The sequence below is a fragment of the Sphaeramia orbicularis genome, chromosome 1, assembly GCF_902148855.1.
Source record: "Sphaeramia orbicularis chromosome 1, fSphaOr1.1, whole genome shotgun sequence".
NCBI lineage: Eukaryota > Metazoa > Chordata > Actinopteri > Kurtiformes > Apogonidae > Sphaeramia > Sphaeramia orbicularis.
In genome coordinates this window covers 56,500,349-56,512,961 of record NC_043957.1, presented here as the reverse complement: position 1 = coordinate 56,512,961, position 12,613 = coordinate 56,500,349, and the positions used below count along the sequence as shown (strand labels likewise).

Genomic DNA, 12,613 nt, shown 5'->3' with positions numbered 1-12,613 from the left:
CCTGAACTAAAAGGATTGTTAATATCTTAGTGTAATTTTTGAATTTCACAAATTCATCCCAAGGGCCGGACTGGACCCTTTGGTGGGCCAGATTTGGCCCCCGGGCCACATGTTTTACACCTGTGATCTAAAGAGTAACTTTTCAGTGAGATATAAGAACTTATTTTGAGACAACAGATCTTGAAAATCTTATTTCAAGAAATCTTCGCAGGATAATTTTCACTTGTTCCATTGCTTAACTCAAGCAAAAAAAGTCTGCCCATGTACAGTCTGATGTCCAGGGGGATGAAAGAGTTCCTGAGCCTGTTTGTGGAGCAGGTCAGAGACAGCATCCTGGAGCTGAACACACTCCTCTGCCTGATCACTGTCCTGTGCAGAGGATGCTGGGAGTTGTCCAGGATGGACAGAATCTTCTCCAGGATCCTTCTCTGTGCTGCTGACACCAGGGAGACTAGCTCTGTGCCCACCTCTGAGCCTGCTCTCCTCACCAGTCTGTCCAGTCGAGCAGCGTCCCTTTTTTTAATGCTCCCTCCCCAACAAACAACTAGGGGTGTGTACTAGCAAGAATCTGGCGATACGATACAAATCACAATGCTAGGATCACGATATATCATGATACTTTTGAAAGGGCAATTTTTTGTTTCTTTCTTTTATTTTTAAATGATTATTTCCTTGAAGAATTGAATTACACCAGAAATATGCACTAATACTAAACACATTTTTATTTGATCAGAGCAGGATCTAATGCTATATCAAAAAATTTTCCTGTGTTCAAACTGAAATTATGTTTTACAGACATTACAGTTTAAGATCCTGTTCAAATGTTCATAGTCTATTAGTTCAGAACTAACATCAGAACATTATTTTTGTGCGATCCCAACAAAAGAACTAATATTATTTAATAAAAGGGTGTTAAATAATTATAAATAAATTATAAACAAAAAAGAAAAACAAAAATGAACCTCCACAATATCGGCATTTGAATAAATACCTAAAAATATCGATACAGTACTTTTTAATATCGATACAGTATTGTGAAATGAAATATCGCAATACATTGCAGACCCGATATATTCTTACACCTAGTCAACATGTATGTGCTTTAACATGTGACACAAAGTCAAGTTAATGGGAAATCTCTGAAAACATCGGAACAGATATTTGATTCTGATGATCTGAGAGCAGATTCAAAGTTTTAACTATTAAATTGTCACCTGAAGAAAAAAAAATCTGAAATGTTTTATTTTGGCAATTGTCTTTTCAGTACAGTTGTTTGTTTCCTCCTCTGCCATTACTGCATCATTTATGAGAACAGTCATGATGAGGATGACTTCCTAACATGATTATGTTGTGTCACTAATGATGACACAATGGGATGACAGTAATAATAAAAAATAAATAAAATATAAACAAAAAAGAAAAACAAGAAAACCAAAAATTTACCTCTACAATATCTGCATTTCAATAAATACCTAAAAATATCGATACAGTACTTTTTAAAATCGATACAGTATTGTGAAAAGAAATATCGTGATATATTGCAGACCTGATATTTTCTTACACCCCTACAAACAACAGCATAAAAGAGAACACTAGACACGATAGACTGGTAAAACATCAGCAGCAGTTTCTTGCAGATGTTGAAGAACCCCAGTCTCCTCAGGAAGTACAGGTAACTCTGTCCTTTCCTGTAGATGCTGTCTGTGTTATCTGACCAGTCCAGGAGCCTCGGCTGGTCAGACATAGGGGGTAGATGACCTGGAAAGGGCCAGTGTTTTAGGTATTCACACACACGATCCGTCCAAAAAAAGTCACATATTCTACACTGTAAAAAAAAAACTAAACATAAAAAACAGTAATACTCTGGCAGCTGGGGCGCCAAAAAAAATACTGTTAAATAATGGAAAATAACCATCTCATAAAAATACGAAAATTTTCCATGATTAAAATAGTTTTTTTGCCCTAACTTTACATGAGATTTTGCATATTTTTTTTTACTTTTTAATCTTTAATAAAGAATAATTTCATGTATTACAACAATCAAATTACCTATAAATATAGATATATAAATACTTTTCAGTGAGACTCAGTTGTACAATCCACTGATAAAAACTGCATTTGGACAGTTTATCAGTGCTTATACATGTTATACATTCACAAAAATACATTTATTCAACATTTTTGTCGTGAAACCTCCTGTAATTACGCAAGATATTTGTCAGTTAACAAACAAGTCTTGTTAAACTTACAGAACAAATACTTCTTTTACAGTTAATTGTCAGTAATTTGACACAGTGGTGCAGTGGTTAGCACTCGTGCCTCACAGACAGAAGGTCCTGGGTTTGATTCCAACACCAGTCGATGGGGGGTGGGACCTTTCTGTGTGGAGTTTGCCCGTTCTCCCTCTGTCTGCGTGGGTTCTCTCCGGGTACTCCGGCTTCCTCCCACCATCCAAACACATGCACTGATAGGTTAATTTGTTAATCTAAACTGCCTGTAGGTGTGAATGTGACAGTGATTGTTCGTCTCTATATGTTCAGCCCTGAGATGAACTGGCAACTCGTCCAGGGAGAAACCCGCCTTCACCCTTAAGTAGCGGGGATAGGTTCCAAGTGACCCTAGTGAGGATAAAGCAGGTTCAGATAACGAATGAATGTCAGTAATTTTATTTCGCTTTAATTATTTATTTTCAGTATTGAACTTTAAATGAACAGTTTAATCTCATAAACAGAAAATAAATGTTTGTGAAATTACGATACATTTGCAAATGTATTTTAACTCTATTTTTCTGTGGAAAAAAACCTCTCAAAAAGTGGAAATTTTTTGGTTATTCACAGTTACAGTTTTTTCATTTTATTTTACATTTGACATGCAAAATCAGTCTTTTTTTGTCATTTCATTGATATTTTCCTGTATCTTAAAAATACAGGAAAAATCTGTAAAATAAACGGTAAAAATTCTGTTAAATTACAGATTTTTTTTTACAGTGTTGTACTTTGTTTGACCACCTGAAGCTGTGATTACAGCACACATTCACTGTGGCATCATTTCAAAAACCCTCTGTAATATCACAACATTTATTTCCATCCAGAGCTGCATTCATTTATTGCCAAGATCTTGTATTGATGATGGCAGAGTCGGACCCCTGTGTAAAGTCTGCAGCACATCCCAAAGATTCTCAATGAGGTTCAGGTCTGGACTCTGTGGCATGGTTATAATAGTTTAGGATTTTTCATTATACTTTAGTTTTATTTAGTCTTGACTTTTTTTTCTCTAATTCAGTTTGTTTTAATTAGTTTTTAGAGCAGGTTTGCTAGTTTTTATTAGTTTTCGTTATTTTCTAAATGCTTAGTTTTAGTTTAGTTTTAGTGTTTTTTATATCTTTTCTCTTCTTCCCCGTCATATTCAAAAAAATCCCAGAAAGGACTCTGATGCTTTCTCCCAACTTCAGTCTCCATGTTTTCAGGTAGAGTGGGGACCAGAAGACAACTAAACGACAAGTGACGAGAAGTGACGGACTGTTAAGTGTCGTATGGTGCCGCGAGCTAAAATTGCTCGAGGAAAATAAATTGATTTCATATCAATCTGACACTGACAAAGATGAAAACGAAAACAAAGGGAATGTTGTCCCTAATTTTTATCCGTTCTAGTTAGCTTTGCAAGCACACAATACAGTTTCATTTAGTTATAATTTTTTCTTCTAATTACAGTTTTTATTTTTTTCTGTTAATGAAAATGTTTTTACAATTCGAGTTTTTGTCAGGGCGACACAGTGGTGCAGTGGTTAGCACTCGTGCCTCACAGCAAGAAGGTCCTGGGTTCGATGCCAACACCAGTCGACGGGGGGTGGGATCTTTCTGTGTGGAGTTTGCATGTTCTCCCCGTGTCTGCGTGGGTTCTCTCCGGGTACTCCGGCTTCCTCCCACCATCCAAACACATGCACTAATAGGTTAATTGGTTAATCTAAATTGCCCATAGGTGTGAATGTGAGAGTGATTGTTTGTCTCTATATGTTCAGCCCTGCGATGAACTAGCGACTTGTCCAGGGTGTACCCCACCTTTGCTCCTATGTAGCTGGGATAGGCTCCAAGCGACCCCCGTGACCCTAGTGAGGATAAAGCGGGTTCAGAAAATGAATGAATGAATGAGTTTTCGTCATTTCATTAGTTGTCGTTAACGATAATAACCTTGCTCTGAGGTGGCCAGTCCATGTGTGAAAATGATGTCTCGTGCTCCCTGAACCACTTTTTCAGCATTTTAGCCTGATGAATCCTGGCATTGTCATCACTGAATATGCCTGTGCCATCAGGGAAGTAAAAAAATCAGGGATGCCATCAGGGATGGAATAATCTGTTCATTCAGTTTATTCAGATTCAGCTGAACTAATTCTTTGGACATGCAATGTTACTGAACCTAGACCTGAACCAACTGCAGCAACCCCAGATCAGAGCACAGTCCCAAAAGGCTTATAGGATAGGCACAAGGCATCATGGGTACTCACTTCATCAACCTCTGTTCTTACCCTGATGTGCCCATCCCTCTGGAACAGGCTAAATCTGGGCTCATCACGCCACAGGACTGTCTTCCATTGCTCCAGAGTGCAATCTTAATGCTCCCTAATAAACTTTTTGAAACGAGATTAAAAAGTATATCATGTATTTCTTTAAATGAATCACACTTATGTTGGATGGAAGTTAGAGCAGGATACACAACCATGATTCTGAAGAACAGTGTCAAGAGAAAAGTTGTTTTTGATGTAATATCTATATATGAGGAGGTGACTCATGACTCTAAAATGACTGAATACCTATGAAGAAAAGGGGCACTTTCAAAGACTGAATAAGGACTGGTCATTTCCAACATGTATTTGTAGCTCAAACGTTGTTGTTTCAAAATATAGTGAGGAGGACTTTCAAACCTTTGTTACATTTATAGCAAAAAGAAGGAGAATTATGCATATCCTGTGAGCCAGATCTGAGTCTATTTAAAGGAAAGATGAACTAGCCAAACCAGAGGATGTTTCCCTATTCCAGGATCATAATGGATGGCACCAGACCCATTCATTTCATGTAATTTCATTTGTTTGTTTATTTCGAGCATTTACAAAATACATGCAAATTCAAAATTGGAAAATCATTCATCTATACTCGAAAAGGCGTGGGAAGAAGAAAAACTTATTTAATCCAACCCCGATTCTCATCATATGTATTTACACCCTTTGATTGGATAGTCGAAGAAGCAAAAGCTAGCAAACTGCATCTGTAGCGAGCTGCATGAACAAAAGTACAGTTGCGTCGGTTTCGTAGCTGTTTTGTCAACCCACAATGGCTGAAGGAGGAGAGGGAATGGATTTGGTTGCAGATTCATTGTCAAAGCCATTTTCAAGGCGGACTTTTCAAGGAAAGCTGGACGCGGCTAAGAAAGGTCGCGCAGTTCCGAAGCTAGCAAGCCGGTCACAACCAGGAAAAGGATTTATCCGTCACTTTCACTCCACTAACTACAACCGGTACCCCCGGTACCCGCACGGATAATCTGTACGACAGAGTAGTTGAACTCTTTCTGAGGAAAGAAAGGAGGATGGATTTAGTGTGCCAAGAATCCAAAATTTTTGGTGGGTAAAATGTTGCTGTTTTCCTAAATCATATTGCAAGTTAATGAGGCTATTATTGATGTTTTTTACTGTGTGCCGCAGCTGTAGCTGGAGGAGAAGGAGAATTGTGCACCCCGGCTTTGTTTGTTCAGTAAAGGCATTTCTTCTGGCTACAGGAGTTATCGATCTGCGACGCTACGGCTCTTTTATACTGCACTTCTGCATAATAAGATGGGTTTCAGAACCATAAAATAGTTTTTAAGGGGTGGATTGATTCAGACAGAGCACTACTGAAGGCCTCGGAGTGAAATGCGCGGTCCGCCACTGCATTACAGAGATAGAAGACATTACAGGAGGAGAGCAAAACCATGGCGTCACAACGCATCTGAGGGTTACCTGGTGAAACTTTGCTTTCACCGTGGCCGTAAGCGTCCAACCGCCACATTCCCGCTTCCTTCAGACACTGAATATACACAAAAACGGCTACTTCCAGCTTGGTTCCACGCTTTTGGTGGATTCTTTCCAGGCTGGTATGTTCACCTGCACTCTTTTAGAGATTATTTACATCACTTTGCTTGTCCTTTGCCACTTTGACGCTGAGTGACTCAGACTTGACACGCCGGAAAAATTAGTGGAAAACCTGCTGCTTGGGTGTGATTAAATCTATAAAGAGGGTGAATATGACAGTCGCCCCGGCTTACGGCCATACCACCCTGGACACGCCCGAACTCGTCTGATCTCGGAAGCAAAGGAGGGTCGGGCCTGGTCAGTACTTGGACAGGAGACCGCCTGGGACCACCGGGTGCTGTAAGCTTTGACCCTTTTCTTGCGTGCCCAGTCCAGGGCGCCGCTGCTTCACCCATCGACGGGAGAAAAAGATCCGCCGATTCACTCCAAAACTCAGAGAGTGCCCCAGAGACAGGGACCAAAAGTCTGGATGCGTGGAAAGGAAAGACACGAGAAGGAAAGGGCGGTGCTGTTGCGGCTTCAGCCGTTTGACCCCCTTTCCAGCCGAAATCAGTCGAGACAAACCCCCCTCGCCGCCACCATAAGTCTTCACTGTTTCCGTTAAGCCCTTTCCAAACTCCAATACGTTTCCTTTGTCCACACTGAACGAATCCAAAGAAAGGAGAGGTTCAGAGTGGAAAAAAAAAAAAAGAAAAATGTTCCCACAGAGAAATCTTCTCTACGAAGACCAATCGAGGTGAAAAGTTTCAATTGTCGCCTCTTCACAAAGAGTTCCCAAAGAGAAATCTTCTCTACGAAGACCAATCGAGGTGAAAAGTTTCAGTCGTCTCCTGTTCACAAAGACTGGGAGGCTTTGGCGTCTGTCGCCCTCATAGCTTTGGTTTTTCAGGAAGGAATTCATTGGTATTTTTCTCTTGTTGATAGGCTGTTTGTTACTGGAAGCAGCAGCGGCCTCTGCTGGTCACACCGAAAAGTATAAAAGCTTACAGCACCTGGTATTCCCAGGCGGTCTCCCATCCAAGTACTGACCAGGCCCGACCCTGCTTAGCTTCCGAGATCAGACGAGATCGGGCGTGTTCAGGGTGGTATGGCCGTAAGCGAGTGACAAAGTCCTCCCCTCCCGTTTTAGAGATTCAGTAACGCCGCATGCCGGACAAAGAGGTTCCAAAGGAATCTCAAAGACTTTAAGCTCTGACACCCGACACACTGACTGCACCAAGCGCAGAGGTTTGCAACTTTACAGCAGTGGTGGGCCGTCAGGGCCTGCAGGGCCTTCTCCGCTGGCCCAAAAAAAATATCTGAATCACAGACTGATGGTGATTATATTTTGTCCTTGAACACTTCATTTAACAAGTGTTCACAGCACGCAAACTTCCGCCGAGCACCCCGAACACTGTGCATGTGTGGATCGACTATTTCGTTTTAGATTAAACACTTCCGAGCTCGTTCCACACAACAGAAAAAGTTGAAGCTCGGTACCAGTCATGTGTATGTCAAACTATATTCAATTCCAATCCATATTTGTTGAGTTATCATGAAAAATGTGTCGAAAATGGAATTTTCAATGTTAAACTGAAATGTCCACAGAGTCCACATTCCACAGTGGATGTGGACAATTTGGAGACAGATACAAGATTTTCTTAGAACCTACGGGTGCGTCAAATTGGAGGCTAATCGGAGTCAGTTTGAATTTTTGATGAATTTTCCAAAATTGCTCAATGATGAGAGACAGGAAAATTGGAGATGTTGTGACCTTGCTGTGACCTTGAACTTTGGCCTACTTGGCCCAAAATTTCATGGGTTCATCCCAGGCCTATCTGTTGGTCAAATTTGGTAAAGATGTCTGTAATAGTTTTCCCGTAAAGTTGCTAGCAAACAAACACGCAAACAAACAAACAAAGCAAAGTGATCACGATACCTCCTGGTGGAGGTAATAATTCCAAATGGTCTGTCCTCTTCCTTTCATAGGTTTTCCCCTGGTCGTGCTGCTTCCAGACACGTATTTTCATATGAAAGCCTTTGACCAATCACATTTCAGCCATCATTTGTTGTCGGGCAGGGCCAAAGTCAAAGAAATCTGCCTGGAGGCCTTCACAATCAGTTCTGCGGGCCCTCTAGGAAAACATAAGTGTCCATGAAACTGTTGCTTCAACCACTCAGATTTTGAGTTGGCGACACCAGGGCCCTCTAACAGGCGTACGGTAACGTCAGCGTATTCACACACTTTGATTGGATAGTTAGAGAGCGTAGCAGCCAATGCTAGCAAACTGCATCTGTAGCGAGCTGCATGAACAAAAGTACAGTTGCGTCGGTTTCGTAGCTGTTTTGTCAACCCACAATGGCTGAAGGAGGAGAGGGAATGGATTTGGTTGCAGATTCATTGTCAAAGCCATTTTCAAGGCGGACTTTTCACGGAAAGCTGGACGCGGCTAAGAAAGGTCGCGCAGTTCCGAAGCTAGCAAGCCGGTCACAACCAGGAAAAGGATTTATCCGTCACTTTCACTCCACTAACTACAACCGGTACCCCCGGTACCTGCACGGATAATCTGTACGACAGAGTAGTTGAACTCTTTCTGAGGAAAGAAAGGAGGATGGATTTAGTGTGCCAAGAATCCAAAATTTTGGTGGGTAAAATGTTGCTGTTTTCCTAAATCATATTGCAAGTTAATGAGGCTATTATTGATGTTTTTTTCTGTGTGCCGCAGCTGTAGCTGGAGGAGAAGGAGAATTGTGCACCCCGGCTTTGTTTGTTCAGTAAAGGCATTTCTTCTGGCTACAGGAGTTAACAATCTGCGACGCTACGGCTCTTTTATACTGCACTTCTGCATGATAAGATGGGTTTCAGAACCATAAAATAGTTTTTGAGGGGTGGATTGATTCAGACAGAGCACTACTGAAGGCCTCGGAGTGAAATGCGCGGTCCGCCACTGCATTACAGAGATAGAAGACATTACAGGAGGAGAGCAAAACCATGGCGTCACAACGCATCTGAGGGTTACCTGGTGAAACTTTGCTTTCACCGTGGCCATAAGCGTCCAACCGCCACATTCCCGCTTCCTTCAGACACTGAATATACACAAAAACGGCTACTTCCAGCTTGGTTCCACGCTTTTGGTGGATTCTTTCCAGGCTGGTATGTTCACCTGCACTCTTTAGAGATTATTTACATCACTTTGCTTGTCCTTTGCCACTTTGACGCTGAGTGACTCAGACTTGACACGCCGGAAAAATTAGTGGAAAACCTGCTGCTTGGGTGTGATTAAATCTATAAAGAGGGTGAATATGACAGTCGCCCCGGCTTACGGCCATACCACCCTGGACACGCCCGAACTCGTCTGATCTCGGAAGCAAAGGAGGGTCGGGCCTGGTCAGTACTTGGACAGGAGACCGCCTGGGACCACCGGGTGCTGTAAGCTTTGACCCTTTTCTTGCGTGCCCAGTCCAGGGCGCCGCTGCTTCACCCATCGACGGGAGAAAAAGATCCGCCGATTCACTCCAAAACTCAGAGAGTGCCCCAGAGACAGGGACCAAAAGTCTGGATGCGTGGAAAGGAAAGACACGAGAAGGAAAGGGCGGTGCTGTTGCGGCTTCAGCCGTTTGCCCCCCTTTCCAGCCGAAATCAGTCGAGACAAACCCCCCTCGCCGCCACCATAAGTCTTCACTGTTTCCGTTAAGCCCTTTCCAAACTCCAATACGTTTCCTTTGTCCACACTGAACGAATCCAAAGAAAGGAGAGGTTCAGAGTGGAAAAAAAAAAAAGAAAAATGTTCCCACAGAGAAATCTTCTCTACGAAGACCAATCGAGGTGAAAAGTTTCAATTGTCGCCTCTTCACAAAGAGTTCCCAAAGAGAAATCTTCTCTACGAAGACCAATCGAGGTGAAAAGTTTCAGTCGTCTCCTGTTCACAAAGACTGGGAGGCTTTGGCGTCTGTCGCCCTCATAGCTTTGGTTTTTCAGGAAGGAATTCATTGGTATTTTTCTCTTGTTGATAGGCTGTTTGTTACTGGAAGCAGCAGCGGCCTCTGCTGGTCACACCGAAAAGTATAAAAGCTTACAGCACCTGGTACTCCCAGGCGGTCTCCCATCCAAGTACTGACCAGGCCCGACCCTGCTTAGCTTCCGAGATCAGACGAGATCGGGCGTGTTCAGGGTGGTATGGCCGTAAGCGAGTGACAAAGTCCTCCCCTCCCGTTTTAGAGATTCAGTAACGCCGCATGCCGGACAAAGAGGTTCCAAAGGAATCTCAAAGACTTTAAGCTCTGACACCCGACACACTGACTGCACCAAGCGCAGAGGTTTGCAACTTTACAGCAGTGGTGGGCCGTCAGGGCCTGCAGGGCCTTCTCCGCTGGCCCAAAAAAAATATCTGAATCACAGACTGATGGTGATTATATTTTGTCCTTGAACACTTCATTTAACAAGTGTTCAGAGCACGCAAACTTCCGCCGAGCACCCCGAACACTGTGCATGTGTGGATCGACTATTTCGTTTTAGATTAAACACTTTCGAGCTCGTTCCACACAACAGAAAAAGTTGAAGCTCGGTACCAGTCATGTGTATGTCAAACTATATTCAATTCCAATCCATATTTGTTGAGTTATCATGAAAAATGTGTCAAAAATGGAATTTTCAATGTTAAACTGAAATGTCCACAGAGTCCACATTCCACAGTGGATGTGGACAATTTGGAGACAGATACAAGATTTTCTTAGAACCTACGGGTGCGTCAAATTGGAGGCTAATCGGAGTCAGTTTGAATTTTTGATGAATTTTCCAAAATTGCTCAATGATGAGAGACAGGAAAATTGGAGATGTTGTGACCTTGCTGTGACCTTGAACTTTGGCCTACTTGGCCCAAAATTTCATGGGTTCATCCCAGGCCTATCTGTTGGTCAAATTTGGTAAAGATGTCTGTAATAGTTTTCCCGTAAAGTTGCTAGCAAACAAACACGCAAACAAACAAACAAAGCAAAGTGATCACGATACCTCCTGGTGGAGGTAATAATTCCAAATGGTCTGTTCTCTTCCTTTCATAGCTTTTCCCCTGGTCGTGCTGCTTCCAGACACGTATTTTCATATGAAAGCCTTTGACCAATCACATTTCAGCCATCATTTGTTGCCGGGCAGGGCCAAAGTCAAAGAAATCTGCCTGGAGGCCTTCACAATCAGTTCTGCGGGCCCTCTAGGAAAACATAAGTGTCCATGAAACTGTTGCTTCAACCACTCAGATTTTGAGTTGGCGACACCAGGGCCCTCTAACAGGCGTACGGTAACGTCAGCGTATTCACACACTTTGATTGGATAGTTAGAGAGCGTAGCAGCCAATGCTAGCAAACTGCATCTGTAGCGAGCTGCATGAACAAAAGTACAGTTGCGTCGGTTTCGTAGCTGTTTTGTCAACCCACAATGGCTGAAGGAGGAGAGGGAATGGATTTGGTTGCAGATTCATTGTCAAAGCCATTTTCAAGGCGGACTTTTCACGGAAAGCTGGACGCGGCTAAGAAAGGTCGCGCAGTTCCGAAGCTAGCAAGCCGGTCACAACCAGGAAAAGGATTTATCCGTCACTTTCACTCCACTAACTACAACCGGTACCCCCGGTACCCGCACGGATAATCTGTACGACAGAGTAGTTGAACTCTTTCTGAGGAAAGAAAGGAGGATGGATTTAGTGTGCCAAGAATCCAAAATTTTTGGTGGGTAAAATGTTGCTGTTTTTCTAAATCATATTGCAAGTTAATGAGGCTATTATTGATGTTTTTTTCTGTGTGCCGCAGCTGTAGCTGGAGGAGAAGGAGAATTGTGCACCCCGGCTTTGTTTGTTCAGTAAAGGCTTTTCTTCTGGCTACAGGAGTTAACAATCTGCGACGCTACGGCTCTTTTATACTGCACTTCTGCATGATAAGATGGGTTTCAGAACCATAAAATAGTTTTTGAGGGGTGGATTGATTCAGACAGAGCACTACTGAAGGCCTCGGAGTGAAATGCGCGGTCCGCCACTGCATTACAGAGATAGAAGACATTACAGGAGGAGAGCAAAACCATGGCGTCACAACGCATCTGAGGGTTACCTGGTGAAACTTTGCTTTCACCGTGGCCGTAAGCGTCCAACCGCCACATTCCCCCTTCCTTCAGACACTGAATATACGCACAAACGGCTACTTCAAGCTTGGTTCCACGCTTTTGGTGAATTCTTTCCAGGCTGGTATGTTCACCTGCACTCTTTTAGAGATTATTTACATCACTTTGCTTGTCCTTTGCCACTTTGACGCTGAGTGACTCAGACTTGACATGCCGGAAAAATTAGTGGAAAACCTGCTGCTTGGGTGTGGTTAAATCTATAAAGAGGGTGAATATGACAGTCGCCCCGGCTTACGGCCATACCACCCTGGACACGCCAGAACTCGTCTGATCTCGGAAGCAAAGGAGGGTCGGGCCTGGTCAGTACTTGGACAGGAGACCGCCTGGGACCACCAGGTGCTGTAAGCTTTGACCCTTTTCTTGCGTGCCCAGTCCAGGGCGCCGCTGCTTCACCCGTCGACGGGAGAAAAAGATCC

At 43.0% G+C, this 12,613-nt stretch overlaps 2 non-coding genes and 3 pseudogenes across 2 annotated transcripts; 3 read left to right on the top strand and 2 right to left on the bottom strand.

Moving 5' to 3' along the window:
• The first annotated feature begins 6,285 nt into the window (after nucleotides 1-6,285).
• Nucleotides 6,286-6,404, top strand: LOC115430072 (uncharacterized; annotated as a pseudogene).
• A 634-nt stretch (nucleotides 6,405-7,038) lies between these two features.
• Nucleotides 7,039-7,157, bottom strand: LOC115430183 (5S ribosomal RNA). The gene has a single exon (XR_003936897.1). It is a non-coding gene; the product is annotated as a 5S ribosomal RNA (ribosomal RNA).
• Nucleotides 7,158-9,355: 2,198 nt separating this feature from the next.
• Nucleotides 9,356-9,474, top strand: LOC115430066 (uncharacterized; annotated as a pseudogene).
• Nucleotides 9,475-10,107: 633 nt separating this feature from the next.
• Nucleotides 10,108-10,226, bottom strand: LOC115429969 (5S ribosomal RNA). The gene has a single exon (XR_003936852.1). It is a non-coding gene; the product is annotated as a 5S ribosomal RNA (ribosomal RNA).
• Nucleotides 10,227-12,426: 2,200 nt separating this feature from the next.
• LOC115430084 (uncharacterized) lies at nucleotides 12,427-12,545 on the top strand (annotated as a pseudogene).
• The last annotated feature ends 68 nt before the right edge of the window (nucleotides 12,546-12,613 follow it).